Genomic DNA, 7,800 nt, shown 5'->3' on the forward strand with positions numbered 1-7,800 from the left:
GGGCTCACCTTGCTTCTTGGTTTCTCCCTCTGGTGCCTCCTTCCTTTGATGCCTGTGGTATTGGTTCTGCTAATTTTGGGGAAGCTTATCTCCTACGTGGAAAAAACCTATTTGTGTAAAAGGGTCTGTAATGAAAGATGACTGCAATCACTGCAGGCTGTTACATTTGCACATTTGAAGGTTAATTCATGTACTGCACTCAGACACAGCCAAATATCCATGAGAGATGATTCTGATTTTAAAAATAGACTGATTACAAAGCAAACAACTGAATAGAGATGAAACAGCAGAAGTCCACCTGATTCCAATACTATGAAATTTTCAATGACATGGGGAATCTCATGCCAACTTAACTATTCCTTTTCTTGTAGAAAGTGACAGAAACAGTCTTTGCAGCATCAGAAATAGGCTTTAACAGTGTGCTGACAACTAAACCAGGGGTCCAAATTAGTTCCCTATGTCTTAGCCCCCTTCATTTTTTTTTTTCTGGAAGGGAAATTTGTGTGTCAAAGCTTGACAAAGTAGAATATGTACAAGTCAAACGATTTCATGCATATCTAGGGTGTTGTTCCATCCAATGGTACTTCCTTAAAGCTTGCCATCAGAAAACAGAGGGCTGTATGTACAAAAGAACATGTAGCACACCAGGGAAGGGAACAAACTCCTTGCAAGTGCATACACACATGTCTATATGTAGAGCATATCTGTGGAACACTGACCTTCTTGTGCCTCTGCAAAGTACTGGCAGTACTGCTGCTGTGTTTCCTCTTTGGCTGCTGGCTGTGTGAGCTTGCAGCAGTGTGGCCTGGCTGCAGCTTTGTAGTTTGTGCTCTGGGAGCTAAACACTGGTCCCAGGATTACAACTTGGCCTTGAGAGTGCCCAGTAGATTTAGCCAGCATCATAAATAGAATGCCAGAGTCTGTATTTCCTTCTAAACATAGCTTTCATGAGGTTGGTGGGACATGTATTTTGTTTTTACATTTCTAGATTATATAATCTCAACAGAGGGGATTTTAAAACCAGATATTGCATTTGCCCAGATCTTGTATTCATCACTTACAAAAACAATATTACCCTTTGCAATCAGGTGAAAGTGACTGCAGAGGTAGGGATGTAACCTGGCTGGCTGTGCCTGGAGCAGAGCGTTTCCCTGGGAATGCTGGCTTTGGTCAATGTTGGTTTTTTGTTGATAGGAGCATGTGTGGGATATATGCTTTCTGCAGGAAGGGAAAGGAAGGGTCTTTGTTCTTCATCTTTCCATTTAGCTCTGTTTCTTTGTGCGTGATGTTTTTACTTATATGGTCTTTTCAGTAATAGAATTCACTCCCTTCTTCTTGATCTAGATTATTGCCTTTCAGTATTTGATGAAATGAGCCTGAGGCCCCAGGCAAATGGGAGGAGAGGCAAGATTGGAAGCAATGGAATGAGTGATTGGTAAATGGTCTTGGATTGATTGGGCTCCAGTCCTACCTTATTTTTTTGTTAACGACTTGTGAGTATCCAGCAGATCTGGCTGGGCTGGGAGAAAACCCACCGTGACCCTCTGCAGGCAAATGCTGACATCTGTCTTGAAAGAAAGGTGTTTATGCATAAATATGAATGCCAAAAGGACACCAAACCTGTGGTTCTTAGACTCATTGAAGCCTTCCTCTTCTTCTATTAGAACAAAGATGAGTGTTTGCCTTGCACATTATCTCTGCTGATCCATCCACATCTCCACTCACACCTTTCCAAAACAGACACACATCACAGAAGTGTATGGAGGACCCACAACAATCATTTGCATTAGCATTAGTAGAAAAAACCTCCATTGTTACACAGGAAAACACGTGCTTTTAACTTTAGCAGTATCTTCTTCGTTTGTTGCAGAAATCACCAGAAGTTGGTTTTGGTTTAGTTTCTTGGGGTTGCTTTTACACAATAAAAGAAAGGGGAGAATCTGACGTGCTCCAATTTGAGCGGTGTTAGAAACAGTAATTTATTTTACTGTGGTTGAAGAAATTAAATAACTGATTTTCCATTGCTCCTTTATAGAAGTTATAGTCTTTAAGGCCTGTCTCTAAGAAATGCTAAACTTATACATTCAATAGGAGTGGGCACATAGCACTTCCTTAAGTGCATTCCTAACATGCTTTCTAAGGCAAAACATAGCAGATCATGGAAGCAACTGTATTCCCGCTGTTGTCCATGGCCTTATGTGGCTGATCTGTTCATTTCATGGAGTCATGCATGCTTTTCTTCCCTTCACTTTTTAATGAACAGCAGAGTATAATCTGTAGACCTTGTTGGTTCTGAGCTGTAGATCTGAAAGGAACCTTGTCTATAAGGTGTCCTAGCTGTGTAAGAGGGAAAGTTATCTCTTCACAGATGAATGGAAGTGATAAACATAAGGTCTGAAAGGTAACCTGGATGATATTTTACAATTTTCCAGGTCATAAGCATGGAAAATAGTATAATGCATTATTGAATCAGTTTTCGTGGGAACTTCTCATCATGAAAATGTAATTAAGCTATTCTTTTTGTGGCAGCTTAGTGCTGTAATGGTGGCATACTCCATTGATGAGTAGAATCTCAAGATTCAGAATGTGCTTCCTGCTCACATTCTTGGAGGAAAGAACACAACTCCATATGCAGGCAAGCTCTAAGGAAAGAATTTAACTCATCAGCATGTATTGTCAATACTGATGCAGAACAGGATAATGTGGAAGGGGGAAAGCCACTTAATGTACTCTTCTTGTCTTCCTTGTTGAAGAGCATGGAAAAGGATATTGGAGTAACAAGTGAAAATGAAGCAGCCTACTTTGTTCTGACCTGATTTGTCAAGGGCATGGATTGTTCTGTTGTCATTTGGAGAGGAACACTCTCTCTGTGCTTCCTTTGAGGTTTCCAGAGTGAGTCATGAAGGAGAAGTACCCAGGTGGCTCTGAGTACATACCTGTCTCCTGTCTCTAGCACTCTTCAGCACTCTTGCATAGTAATTCCAAGCTTACAGATAGTAAAAGGATTTTCCTTCTTGAGAGGTTATTAAAATGAATTAATCACAAATTTCTTATTGAAATGTCTGTGTTGTAAAATGGTAATTCATTCAAATCTAACCTTTTTTCAGGAGGAGGCTTGTTCTGAGCCTATCCTATCACATTTTTTTTTTACAATGATTTTTACAGGAAAGGTTTTGACATTGAAACATCTGCTTTGAACAATTATTTTATAATTTGTAGTATTTGAAACACATAAATGGGAGCTTAAACTGAAAAAAAAGACAAAATGAATAGTTGCAATGAAGCAATGAAGTTTATATTTTTGTTCTAATTTACATGGGTCAAATACTTTCGAAACATCACATTCATATAGGCTTGGAAGAGTGTTTCTCATTATACTCAAAAATAAAAGGGTTGGGGAAATACCTAGTTGGAAATAAATTAACAGAACAAAATAATAGTTAATTTCTGCTCCTTGTCGAAGGACTTTAATTCTTGATATCCTTGCATTAGCATATGATGTTACATTTTACCTTTCTCAGAACTATGAGAGTCCCTACTCATGTTTGTCCTCACTATGTTTCTGTTCATGTCTGAACTTTAAAGGTGAATTCTGCACACCTCAATCAAAATTCCGTGGGAATTCCAACTTGGTAAAGATCACAGGGTCAATACTAAGGATTGCTTGCTGCTACTTTGCAGTAAATATGTTTTTTGTCATCCAATTGCAAATGCAGCTTTTGTACTCAGTGGTAGGCCAGCAGAGCAGGAAACAGCACCTCAATTATTTGTAATACCATAAGGCAAACTGGCATAACAAGGAAGTCATCTGTAAATTGGAAAAGCACAGTACAAGAAAACCTGAAATGACTACAGAAAATCATTGGTCCTTTCTTTAAATCTCTTATCATTGTTTCCACATAGCATACTGGTTGTTACAGAACAAGCATGAAAATCAGAGCTGCTGTACACTAGTGCTGTCCCGTGGAGTCTGGTGGAGTTGCATTATTTCAAATGTACCTGCTTTCAAAGAGGGACTTGCACAAAAGTGACCATACCATGGAAGTGACAGTGATGTTATCCTGGCTGCCTGAATTTGTTCCTCTTGCTACTGGAGCAGATAAAGGCATATGTAATATACAGACTATGGGAGGCAGCCTGCGTTCTGTTTTTTCAACACTTTATCAATGCCATTCTCTCCAGATAGATTCCATATAAAGGAGAAACAAAAAAAAACAAAAAAAACCCAAAAAAAAACCAACCAACAAACAAAAAGAAACCAACCAAAACCAAACTAACAAAAAATTCCTTGTAATTATTTGCTATAGCTTACAGCAAAGACACTTGACTTGAAGTTCCTTTTTTCTCTTTTGAGTGATAAAATTTAAAAAAAAAACACTTTTGCTTTCCAATAGAGACCTAAACTGTTATTTCTCCTCAGTAGCAAGCCATTTACGTTCACAGAATTTGAGTTCCTGGCAAGCCTGCACTGCTAAGCAACACGTCTTTCTAATAAAGAATCTTTGCTTCTGGATTTGTCAACAACAGTGTAATAGGAATATTCTTCTTGACTACCAGATGAAGTTGTCTGTGATCAGCTAGTCAATGCATGTATTTTAATTTGTCGTGGATATTTTTGTGTATCCAAGGAAATGTTTAGACTGAAAGTTGGGAAGAAACAGATTTAAAAGGCTGTAAATCTGTGTCAAAGAGTCTAAATACAGAGATGACAAGTGTGCCAAAATCTGATTCTGAAGTCTGACTGAGTCAAGTCTTATGAGATTACATTATAGATCTTCCTCCTACCATTAGTCAAAAGCTATAACCAAGCCATAACTTCCTACAAAGTCGATACATATTTAGACTGGATTATCTAAGCAATTGGAACACTTAGCATTTGCATGAAAAAGTCTTGTGAAGCAATAAAAAAATAATTAGAAATCAGTGATTGGCATCAAACTGACATTCAGCGTTTATATTTTAGGAAAATAATCTCTTTATGCTATTTGGGGAGATAGGTTTGCTATTCCCTTTCTACATATACCTTTTTATATCTAGGACAGTACCAAGCATGGTGTGTACATACTGATGATGGAATCATGGTCACCTTGTCAGTCAGAAGTGGTCATGTGGATGCTGGAAGTCACTATGCTAACAGACACTGTGACATGGGGGCAATCTCTGTATTACTTCCTCTTTTGCTCACAGCAGATTTCCATTGATCTATGCTTTGGCAAAGAGCCCCTTCCTCTCACCAAGTAGCTCTTGAATTTTTTTTGCCTTTTCTAACCCTTGAGTTTTACAGCTCAAAAACCTGACGGGAAACACCGCCAGGGACCAAGTGTCTCTGCCAGCCTTTCTTTTTCTAATTGCTGAGAAGATTGGTGGCACAGCAGCATGCTCTAAGTCTTCTCAATGCTCTCTACATGGCTAATGCATGGCTCATTGCTGCTTTTTCCCTGGGCAATAGCCTCTGGAGTGGCTTATACATCAGCAAACTCTGAAGTACAAGGCATTATCACTTGTTGTTGCCACAACAGTCATTGCCACAACAGAAAATGAGGTACATAAAAATGTCACTCACAAAATACCATTCTACAAATAAACCTTATTTTGGACCAGCAAAAGGACTTAAGGTGAGATAATGTCATGGTGTTTGAAATAGCTGTGGTTCAGCTTTTAATCCTAACTGCAGACTTGGGTCAAGGTGGCTGTGAGCTCACAGTTAATTTGTGGAGGCCTTCTTTATTGCTTAGAATCTCAATTAATTTACACTCAGTTGTATTCCAGCAAGTAGTGTCTGTAAGACTTTGTCTATATACTGTTTCCATGGCTTGTGACTTCCAAAAAAATCAACCAAAAAAATTTTAAGACTTCATGTTCTTTGTATTACCTGCTATATTAAATATATATATGTGTGTGTGTGTGTGTGTATGTATATGCATTCAAAAGGTAATTCTTTCATTTGTTTTTTGTCTAAGTTTGGTAGGGACTTGAAGCTAGATGAGGATGCTGCCTTGGAAATACAGAATCAGGGAGAGGCACAGTTCTTTTCAGACTCAGGACAACTACAGTGAAATGTGCATTACCTGCCTTGAGCAAGGCACCACAGTGCAGTACACTGAGCTCCTCAGCCCTGGGCCCCAACAGCAACAGCTCCCATGCAGCCATGAGCATGGACAAGAACACACCCAGATTGAGCTCACTAAGAATTTGCCAAGCAGCTGAGCTGTGTTTTACAAGTCCTTGGCATATACAGGGTCTGAGATCTTTGGGAAAGGATTTAAATAATGCAGTTGCTTGTGACAGCATAGAAAGATTCAAGAACCAGAAAGAGTCTTTCTGTCTTCCCTCTGGCTTAAAAGAAAAAAAAAATTCCTGCAGTTAGATTATTGGAAACAAAATCTTACTGTAGCCACATCATTTACAAGGCGTATCTGGTACTTTTAGGCAGACTTTTAGGGCTCTTAAACATCATCAGAAAACACTGCTTCCCTAGTCAGGAAGCCCAGCTCGCCCCTTGTTCCACTGATTTGTTGAAACAATGCTGACAATGAAGTGTTGCATGCAAGGAGATCCAGTCTCAGGCTGGGGTGGGTAGAGAGCAATGGAGGGTCTCTCATTTTAAGTCTTATCCTTCTAAAGACTTTAAATCTTAATCTTTCTAAATGTAGTACTATCACAAGGCTTACAAGGTTTTGTCCTTATTTAGTTTTCTTTAGCCAAAATAATTATCAATCCCTAGTGTGAGTGCAATTATATAATTTGTGTTAAAACTAGAGAGTGGAAACAGAGTGCTATTTTATGAAAAGTTTGGTGATTTTGTCTTTTTGTTTGTTCTCTTCTTGAAGAACGAAGTGCCTAAACCTACCTCTTGGAGAAAGAGACTGTGATAGGAACCAATTCCCTTCCCACTTAGCAGTAATCCAGTGGGAGGGCCAGATTCAAACACTTCTTCTAAATCTGGCTTTGTGCACTAAAGAGGCTGCCCTTTCTGGGTTGTGCTTGTCTGTCTGTCTGTCCATGTAGTGCGTGGCTGGTGCAGAAGGACCCCAGAAGGGATGCTGAATCTGCCTGGTCTTGCTAAGCAATTGCACTGTGAACAGAGGAACATCTTCCAGCTAATATTTTGTTGAAGATGACAGTTTTCCACAGAAAGCTTTGTTTTCAACAAATCAGCACTTTCCAACAGAGAAGTCTTTTGCCAAAGAAATTCCCCAAGTATTTAGTTGTGGTTGTGATGGCTCCTCAGTAGGGGGAGTTCTGGTATGCTTAGTTAGAGGTTCATGCCCAAGAATTCGGAGAACAAGATAAACTGCTTCCATGACTGTGGTTGGTTATGAGGAAGAAGTAAAAACCTCTTGGACTTCAGCTCTTCCCTAGGCTTCATCATCTCCTGCTCTTCTTTCTCTTTGCACGTTCCTGAGTTAAATAAATACTGTGTAGTATTTATTCCACTATCATTTCCCCTTGGGACAAATTACTCTAGTGCAGAGACCTTTCTGTTGTTTAGCCTAGGCAGTGAAATATTCTTGTGACTATATTGCCTTCCCTTCAATTCATCTATTTGTTCTGCAAACATGGAAAAAAAATTTGTGTTATTTCTGCCTCAGAAGTTGATCCCATTTCTAGTTCTGCCCAAGAAGCACATCATAAAATCACTGCCTACTCACTCCACTTAAAGAGTAAGAAATTAATATGAGTTTTATGGGAAGAGAGGTAAAGAAGACTCCAGTTAATGTAAAGAATTGAGAAGGCTTAGTCTTCAGGTATCAAGCAGATTAGGAAGCAGGTAGCTGTCGAGAGACTCTCTTCTTGGTG

At 39.2% G+C, this 7,800-nt stretch overlaps 1 long non-coding RNA gene across 1 annotated transcript; it reads right to left on the minus strand.

The window, feature by feature from the left end:
• Nucleotides 1–3,273: 3,273 nt before the first annotated feature.
• On the minus strand, nt 3,274–6,935 carry LOC137485588 (uncharacterized). The gene is made up of 2 exons (XR_011005385.1): nt 6,851–6,935; nt 3,274–3,808 (listed from the first exon to the last, which is right to left on the minus strand). It is a non-coding gene; the product is annotated as an uncharacterized lncRNA (long non-coding RNA).
• Nucleotides 6,936–7,800: the final 865 nt, after the last annotated feature.

This window comes from Anomalospiza imberbis, chromosome 20 (assembly GCF_031753505.1).
Source record: "Anomalospiza imberbis isolate Cuckoo-Finch-1a 21T00152 chromosome 20, ASM3175350v1, whole genome shotgun sequence".
NCBI classification, from domain to species: domain Eukaryota; kingdom Metazoa; phylum Chordata; class Aves; order Passeriformes; family Viduidae; genus Anomalospiza; species Anomalospiza imberbis.